This window comes from Amphiura filiformis, chromosome 18 (assembly GCF_039555335.1).
Source record: "Amphiura filiformis chromosome 18, Afil_fr2py, whole genome shotgun sequence".
Taxonomy (NCBI): Eukaryota; Metazoa; Echinodermata; class Ophiuroidea; order Amphilepidida; family Amphiuridae; genus Amphiura; species Amphiura filiformis.
Window position 1 is genome coordinate 34287941 of NC_092645.1, and position 9273 is coordinate 34297213.

The 9273-nt window shown below is 37.5% G+C and overlaps 1 protein-coding gene across 4 annotated transcripts in view; it reads right to left on the reverse strand.

Moving 5' to 3' along the window:
• Positions 1-7526, reverse strand: part of LOC140140146 (carboxyl-terminal PDZ ligand of neuronal nitric oxide synthase protein-like) — a 372750-nt gene extending 365224 nt beyond the window's left edge. For all 4 annotated transcript variants that reach the window (XM_072162003.1, XM_072162001.1, XM_072162002.1 and 1 more), the window contains exon 1: positions 7362-7526. The gene's annotated coding sequence lies outside the window, so the exon portion shown is untranslated. The remainder of the gene's footprint in view (positions 1-7361) is intronic.
• Positions 7527-9273: the final 1747 nt, after the last annotated feature.

Below are 9273 nucleotides of genomic sequence, written 5' to 3' on the forward strand. Positions count from 1 at the left end.
TTTAAAAACAAATGCGAAATGCGATTTTTTTTCTGGAAAAAACTATAAAAAAAATTTTTTGGAAATAAAACAAATTTCTGCATTTCTTTTTTGTCAAATCAATGTATTCAAAATTTGAGAAAACACATCAACTTTGTATCCATACTCCTTGCCTTGAGATATAGGCAACTAAAGACATAAGGCCAAAAAAAAAGGTTTGTCATAAAGGTAACGAGAAATTTAAAACAAATGCGAAATGCGATTTTTTTTATTCCCGACTTTTCTGGAAAAACTAAAAAAATTTTTTTTTTTTTTTTTGAAAGAAAAAAAATTTCTGCATTTCTTTTTTGTCAAATTGTGCGATTTTACAAACGCGCGCGCAAGTCTAATAACAAAATATACATACTGTAATACTGTTTTTGATCATGGTTTCAAAAATATTAATTGGATTTTTTAAAGTAGGGTGTCAATTAAAAGCTAGCATTATATAGATATTGGTAGCCTAAAGGTCCGTTCATACTACCACCGCATTTGCGATGCGTTGCGTTATCGAACTGCAAACTACTGCATTGCGACATCGCAATAAAGTTTATACATTTAGGGATTCAATCATGTTTCACCGTTGTTCATCACCGTTTAACAACGATGCGGCAGCGTCGTCTGCATGGTTTACTTGCGAGGGCAGCTTTAGCTGCCCGAGCCGGCACACCACGCAGCGCTACCGGACGCAGTGATGAACAAACGGTGATGAACAACGGTGAAACATGATTGAATCCCTTTCATCAACGAAAAGAAGCTAAATATCGTATAATTCACGATTATTTTACGAGGAATGTCAGGTAATCATTGCCACTCAGCCTTACAAAAACTTCGATGATTTCTCTTTTGATATCAGCAATAAAACTACAGAATAAAACGGCAATGTTTAGCCGCTACCTGAAAAATACTGAATTCAACTTGTAAGCTGGCATACGCACAAAGGTTCCAGGCATGATTTAATTTTACGCTCTCGCTTTCGCGTTTATGCGTATCGCTTCAGTCAAAGTGTGGGTTCATCACGGTTTAACAACGGTTGGCTCCTGTACAAAGGTATAGGAAGAGTTGTTGAATTAAACTTGAAATGTGAAGAGTTGCGTTGAGTTGCGGCAAAAAGTAATCGATATATCAGCATCGCAAACCAACGCATTGCAAATGGCCTTCGTTGGCTTTGCATCTGAACTCCTCATTTTGTCCCTGTTTTTTTTTAATTTTGTGCAGGTTATATTCACCCCTGCTTTTCCTAAGACAGATGTCATAATAGAACCAGTAGCCAATGGCTGCATTTTTTAGCTCCGATGTTGAAAATGCATTCAATTTGAGCCATTTTTGGTATATTCTATTGTGAAAGTTGACGAGATGACCGACCATGCCCACATTCCCACTTAACTTGACTACCTGCCCCCTCCACATCAGAACCAAAAATCATTGACAATTCCAATATTTGGGACAAAATTTTTACATTTTTATTTTTACACATTTTTTTGTACACTCCCTGATGCAAAAAGTTACGATGCTGCCACTGTCTCTACCAATGTAATGTAAGCACTTACTAGAAAATACAATTTTCAGAAGTCCCTGCAAACTTTTTAAAATGCAGGTCCAGCGAATATCCAAATTATCCAAGTTCAAATAACCCTAAATCCACTCTCTGGTGAGAATAACAAAATCCAATATTGATTTTCTGGAACCAAATTCTCTCTTCTTGGTCAAATCCACTAATTACAAATATTTTCTGTGCATATATACATTTTGTAGCTGGTCCTAAATGTATTGAACATGTACATACATGTACAAATGCGCTTCAAATATCCAATTTCCGATTACTAATCCCATCTCTTGATTAAATATCCCAAAATAAATTATGTCCACATTTCAAAGTCTTGACACAAATACAGAATAAATCCATGGAATTACGTAGGTACATGTAGAAGCATACTATTTCTATCTATGCGCAGTGCCATCCGTGACAGCAATTGAACCAAATAAAACCCAATGGCAAACTTCCAACAGCCTCATCCCCAACCAAATTTCCTGTTTACATTAGGGAACAAACCAAAAGTTTGATGACATCCCATGAAAGTCAAGGGGTACTCCTACATGTACAGTCATGTAGGAGGGTCAAAAAGTCCGAGTATGTTTGTTAAAACTAGTTAAAATATGGGTCAAAGTTGTTTTTATGAGGTTTGAATTTTCAATATTTCACTCTTACGTTACAGGGAGGGAGGGAGAGAGGGAGGGAGGGAAGGAGGGAGGGAGGGAAGGAGGGAGGGAGGGAGGGAGGGAAGGAGGGAGGGAAGGAGGGAAGGAGGGAGGAGGGGGGAGGGAGGGAGGGAGGAGGAGGAGGGTCATTCTCTTAACAAAACCATTTTTGTTTTAGGATGGCATTAATCTTTTGGGGTGTTCCCTTACATGTATACATACTAATAAATAAATTTCTTATTTGACCTCTGACATTTTCTAGACCAAAACATCACATCATATAGGTAGCACTAACAAGCAAGTTCCCTAATAATACAGATTTAATAGTCAAGTACATCACAAGGATCATGCACATGCTCACACACACACCATTAAAGTTTGAACTTTGAATGTGTTGGGTACAAAAACTCATACTCCACAACTTGAGGTCAAATTTTCAGATATTATTGTTGAATGGGGGTTAATGAATTGTGCCAATGACAATGAGAGTATTTTGGCCCTGGATCTGTGCCTTGATGATGGAAGTACTGCATTAAATGGGAAAATGACTCACGCTTTAACTGATCTATTCTCAACTTCTATAATTTTGTGACTATTTTTATTTCACACTGGGAGCCTTGTACTGTAATTAAAAAGGATATCAAATTCAAAGCTGTTTACATTTAATTCCACTGCTACTAAGTTATATCACACCATTTGGCTACCAACAATAATAGTGCTGGTATGACTACTGCCCCTAACAGCTCCCCATTTTACACATTGGTGGAGTGGGACTTTAAGAGCTTTGCATTTAATTCTACTGCCACTAGGTTATATTACACCATTTGGCTACCAACAATAATAGTGCTGGTATGACAACTGCCCCTTACAGCTCCCCATTTTACACTTTGGTGGAGTGGGACTTTTAAGCAATATAAGACAGAGTGCCTTGCCCATGGACACAACATGTTAATCCTAACAGGCTTCGAACCCACAACCTTGCACTCATGAGACTAACGCCCTAACTATTAGATCACAATGCTTGACTTTTTATCAAGATGAAAACGTCACACTCAACAAGAATAGATCTACATGTATGTTCTGAGTATTTTTGTAAGAAACTTCTATTATTTCTATCTTTTCATTCAAGGTCTACTAATTTCAGATTCTACAAAACTCCTTCACTGCAGTGCAGCTAAAACATAATCTTTATCGTTCTTATAATCTAATCTATCCATTGGCACTCTTGACTAAATAAAGCTACATGTCCACAAATCTGAGTCATCTGGGGGGGGGGGGACATGAAAAAGAGCTCACAAAAATGTACTTTTCAAGTTTGTATTTATAAACTAGGGTCTTCATGCAATCCACCTACAACAAGGGTCTGGATCACATATATCCTCACTGCTTCAATGTGCTATTCCAGTTGAATTCCACACACCCCAATGGAAGACATTGACCTTAATCTCCCACACAGGGGGTGTAGATTTCAAATGGAGCCACTCATTCAGGTAACTCCATTTGAAATTTCACACTGCCTGTGTGGGAGATTAAGGTTGTGTCTTCCATGGGATGTATGTATTTAAACTGGAATAGCACAATGTTCCTTCCTGTTCACTTTAATAGTCACTTACTCATGACTTTTAAGGGGCATACTACAGCTGGGTATAAAATACTTTGTAAGCAATTACAAATGTATATAAATAACTAGAACTTGTACTGCAGTACATCACGTTTCTGAACAGCAGATTATTTGCACTGACCAGGGATATATATGGTCTCATGTACATTGTATCTCTGCACTGACCACATGACTTAACTTGCATTTTTTGCAATTCGGAATAAACCCACAAAACCATAATATTACAGATACATGTAGATTGACCCTTGGAGTTTACACACAAAACATTACACCGAAAGACAAAGTGTACAAAATCCTGACAATCCCAATCCCATCCATGTCAAAATGATTGTGGGAGGGAGAGGGGGCAGGTGAAAGGTCAAGGGGTTGGGTAGCACTCAAGTTTTTAAAAGCAGACCTTGGCCTTTGGAACTGATTTTCTCAACTGCATAAAACTACTTACAGTGCAGATAAACAAGAGTGAAAATAAGAGAGCTTGAACCAGGGGCCACTTTGACAAAAATGTGGCCCCTGGTTCATCAAGATTTGGAGTGAACCAGGGGCCAATAAAAATATAGAAGTGCTGGATGAGTTAAATAAGCACTAGTTGGTTTGAATTTGATATTTTTGGTTCACTATTCAGGGGGCCAGTTTTATGAAAAAATTGTCCCCTGGTCAACTAAAAATTGAGATGGAACCAGGACCATTTCATAGTTCCTGAGGTCAAAAGGCTCCTGTCTCCCACTTATTTTCACAATTGTGACATGATCAAGGGGAATGAGTCACATGTCGACCCTGGTCGAAAATGAGTTTTACAATATATTCTAAAGAGGACATTTAGAGCTTTCAGAAACTGAAAAGCCCAAGTTGATACGACTTTTCTTTGTAAAGTTACGTCACTTTATCAATCGCTGAAAACAATAGAAAACAAAACAATTTTAACACTTTCTTTGGCAATATCTCAAAATCAATGTTAGCGACATCCGGCTGATTCCTCTTGATCGTGTCACAATTGCAGATTAGTGTATCGAGGCTGACATAGCATACAATTATTGGAGGATCTGCGTCATGGGAAGCATAGGAACTGGAAAACTGAAATGAAAGGGGATTGAAATTAGCAGATCTGTAGGGTTGCAGTCTAAATACATAGCATCTAGAAATACTCACAGAGATGCTAGTGTCTCCTCCCTCTAGACCTAAATAAACATCTCAAAAAAAGTAACTAACCCTCTTAAATAATGACCATTATTCAAAAACAGGTGATTGTATTACAAATCTGTAAAATGCGTTGGAAGCAGAATTTATTTCTGCACATTTTGACACCTCCCTAAATATTGACGTCACAGCGTACATAAAAATCAATGTAACCCAAGATTTGAAAGATGCAGTAAATTGTATTGATTTTGTATTCAGTGTAATGGAAGGAAATCTGTGTAATGATAATGATATCTGAGTGTTTTTGTATTGTCAAAATTTGTATTGTATAAGTGCAACTTTCAAATCTGGACCTCACTACATTAAATTGACCAGTGTTTTATCGTTTTCTGGGCTATCGTACGGTATCAAATGAGGTGTCAAAATGCGCAGAAATCAATTCTGCTTCCAACGCATTTTACATATTTGTAATACAATAGCCCGTTTTGAAAAATGGCCATTATTTAGGGGGTTACTTACTTTTTTTGAAATGTTTACATGCCACCAGTAATTCAATTATAATGTCACTTTCAACAATGATTCAATTTGCTAATTACTAACTGGCAACAGCTACACTAATTGTAACCAATCCCACCATCACTCACAAGTGGTTTTAAAAATCCCACCTCTGCCACCAATCTTCAATTGATGCTATACATGTACCATTCCTGCCCTATACAGTATTACGGTACTGTCCATGCACTGCTGCCAGGCCCATAAGCAGGAGGAGTGAAACCGAACATTTGTGAGTGTAGTGAGTAAAACATTCCTTTTTTTAATGTTTTTATGGTTAAAGTCGTCCAAATTTTGAGAAGGTCCACTTTTCCTAAAATTGCCCCCGAAAAAGGTCCACATTATCAAAATCTGCACCCCGCCCCCCTGGGCGTATGGGCCTGACTGCGGTCCAGTAAAATGTTCTCTCACTGTCAATCAATCAATCAAATTTTGCTCATTTCTCCTCCCCCAAATAAACCCAGCGACTAAATAACCCCACCCAGGCTGACGCACGGCAGTCATCATTTTCTCTGCCCCAATACGCCAATAATTTTCTACGACACGGTTGTATTATCCACAATTCCACAATACTATTCAGTCCCACCTCTGACACCAACACCAACAGCTGTGCACGTGCAGCCAGGGAGGGGGAATTGCACCCTCCACTTTTTCCGCTGGGGCATACCATATACTCATGATACTATAAAAATATATATTTAACCAAACCACTTCCTTCGTTTGTCCTCTATTTAAACCTAAACCCAGGCCCAACATGCTAAAACTGCAGATCGATGTAAATGAAGGTCCCCTGTCTGTAGGCTGAATAAATTACAAAATGCATGGCATCAATGGTCAAAACCAACTGATAATTATAAACCCATGCAGCTATATATTGTTGACATCGTTGAGCCTAGGATGTATACTAAACATGCTTACAGAACTCGCAAACATCCATTAAAAGTGGTTCAGTACCCATAGCATGGTACTAGTAATAGCTAGTACAATATCAGTAGTACCGTATTTTACAATGTAGCTCTGCATAGTCACGATTATCGCACTTTCAGTTTCCCACGCGTTTGAACGGGAATTGGATTGCGTACTTTTTCGATGTCTAGTGAGCAAATTTTTTCAATATTTTGAGAAAATGATGTCAAATTTTCTATTCTGTATTGTTTGGTAATAATGTCTTTTGCCAATAGTATGTTTAAAGTTGTAATTTTGTGTTTTTGATCGCAAAGATCGGATATTTTCTTTCCCGATTCAATTCTGAACCCTTCATAAGGGTGCCGATTTCGCAGAACTTTGACGATAATTTTGCCTTTTTGGACACTAAAATGCTTTCGATCCTTAATTTTGTTTCAACCGAGTCTTAAATTAGCAAGCACAATACCGTTGGTACCACTTTTATATACATTGATGAAATTTTAAAGATTTTTTTTCAAGTTTCTAACCGGCGCAAATCGTTAAGTGTGTATTTCCCATTGACATCCAAAATGGCGTAAGCCAGTCCTCAATATACATAGGTACGGCGTATATATAGGACTGTCAAGCGAGTCTAGCTCTGCACAATTATTTTATGTATAGTCCAGTCACTCCAGTGCTTTAGGATTTTTATTACAAATTTACCGTATTCCATCCAAACGCTCAATCCTAAATCCTATATATATGATAGTATTATGATATTTGAGACAAGTCATCGAGACCCTATTTCGGTATACATTTGTATACATTATATTCGTACAGTGCAGTCGTACACATACATACTGTCACAGTACATAATCATGTATGGTAGACACTGTCGACTTGGCACCTGACTGTCAACGAAATCTTCTTCATAAATTTAACGATGACTTACCTTCGCAAATAATAGTTCTACAATCCGACAGGGATCCTATATTTCCTTGATATGGATAAATCACACAGATTACTACCAATGTCTCTAAAATTCCATTGACCAAATTAATTACCAAATGCTACACACCTCCATTCCAACAGTAACACTACGAACTCATTCACTCGACAATCGCGAGCTTGAATGATTTATTGGGATTGGGGATTTTTGAAGTGTTTCTAGAGATACGTTATTTACTTTTTATTTTTATAAACTTCATTCAGTTTTAACTGAGAAAAAAAACAATGTGGAAGTAAACCGGTATAATGTAAATTGTGAGAGGGTATTGAGAATTATACCCTTTTATAAATATCATATATCTTTCAATTTTAATTACATTTTACTTAATATTTTATTAAATTGGCAATTATCTGAATTTTGGCAATCTGAATCGTTATCAGAGTTGCCAGATGACAAACCAACTGCCAATTGAAACAGATCGATGGATGATGGCGGACTTCTCAATTTAATCATGATCCTGCAGAGTAGTCCTGCAGCATGCCGGCATTGCCGGTGCTGCGTGCAAAACCACATACCTTTGCAAAATATGATATTTTGCATATGCAAAATTACATACTTTCGGTCAGACCTACCGTATAGGCGTAGGCTGCATGGGGTGTATCCTGGCATAAATTAGTGTTCTTGTTCAATAATTAACCTGAGACTAGTAGGCCTACTAGTATACCTCAGGCTCAAACACATGTTTCACACTATTTAAGTGTAGGCCTACGCTGCATGACTGTATGTTTCTGTTTTCAGGGATGATTATCATGTCTAATAAATGATGAGGGACAGTAATTTGGTAGTATGCACCCTTACAACACACATCGCGCGGTGTTTCTTTATGCAAAATCAAAGTTTATGCAAAACATGATACTTTGTAAGTATGTAGATATGAATGCTATACCGGGGGAAGTAGGAATTTGTCATTTTTCCCAAAAATATTTTTCTTCACCACCCTCCCCCACCCGCCCCCACCCACATACAATTTTAGGGCCTTATAAGCCTTGAACCCAAAATTACGAAACTTTTTGCGGCAATTTTGCGGATTTTCTTGATTTTACACCCCCTCCCGAAATTTACTTCCTCCCATCCCCATACCACGAGGCCGGACCACGACATACTGCAGTTACTGTCCGTTTTCCTATACACAATACACAGTGCTCTTTCCCATTGACGCGTGACCTCTACAAATAGCCCTACGTTAAAAGTATGGGGATATGACTAGTTAACGTCGCTGTGTGAAAAATAACCGGCCAATATTAAAAGTAGGCCTACTCTTCTAAAGTTCTAGAAAATATAGTTTTGTAACATGTCCTAAATTTTAGCTAATTTAGATGTTTGGAAATATTCGTACTTTGGTGTTTTAGTTAATGTTATAGGTAATAGTACATTGCCTAGTTAACGTCGCTGTGTGAAAAATAACCGGCCAATATGAAAAGTACTCTTCTAAAATTCTAGACAATATAGTTTTGTAACATGTCCTAAATTTTTAGCTAATTTAGGTGTTTGGAGAGGGTCGTACTTTTGTGTTTTAGGAAGGATATGTAAACGACAGATAACACCAAAAATATGAAGAAATTATTTCCAAACCGTGTTAAGTCAACAATCATTATGTTGCTCATTTTCAAGAATGCTGGTTTACAAAAAGCACGCCATTGTCTCATTTCGTGAACAAAAGTACACATACCATTGTTTCCTTTCGTTTCCTTTATAATCGGTTACCCAACTGAAGCTATAATACGCAAACTTTATTGCGATATCGCACATGAAAACAGTCACATGTGCACAGCCAGAGAAGATCCGATTTAATCAGTTGAGCTGTTTCAATGAGTGTTATCTTGGTTTAATAGCTTTTAATGGGGTTAAGTCCTGC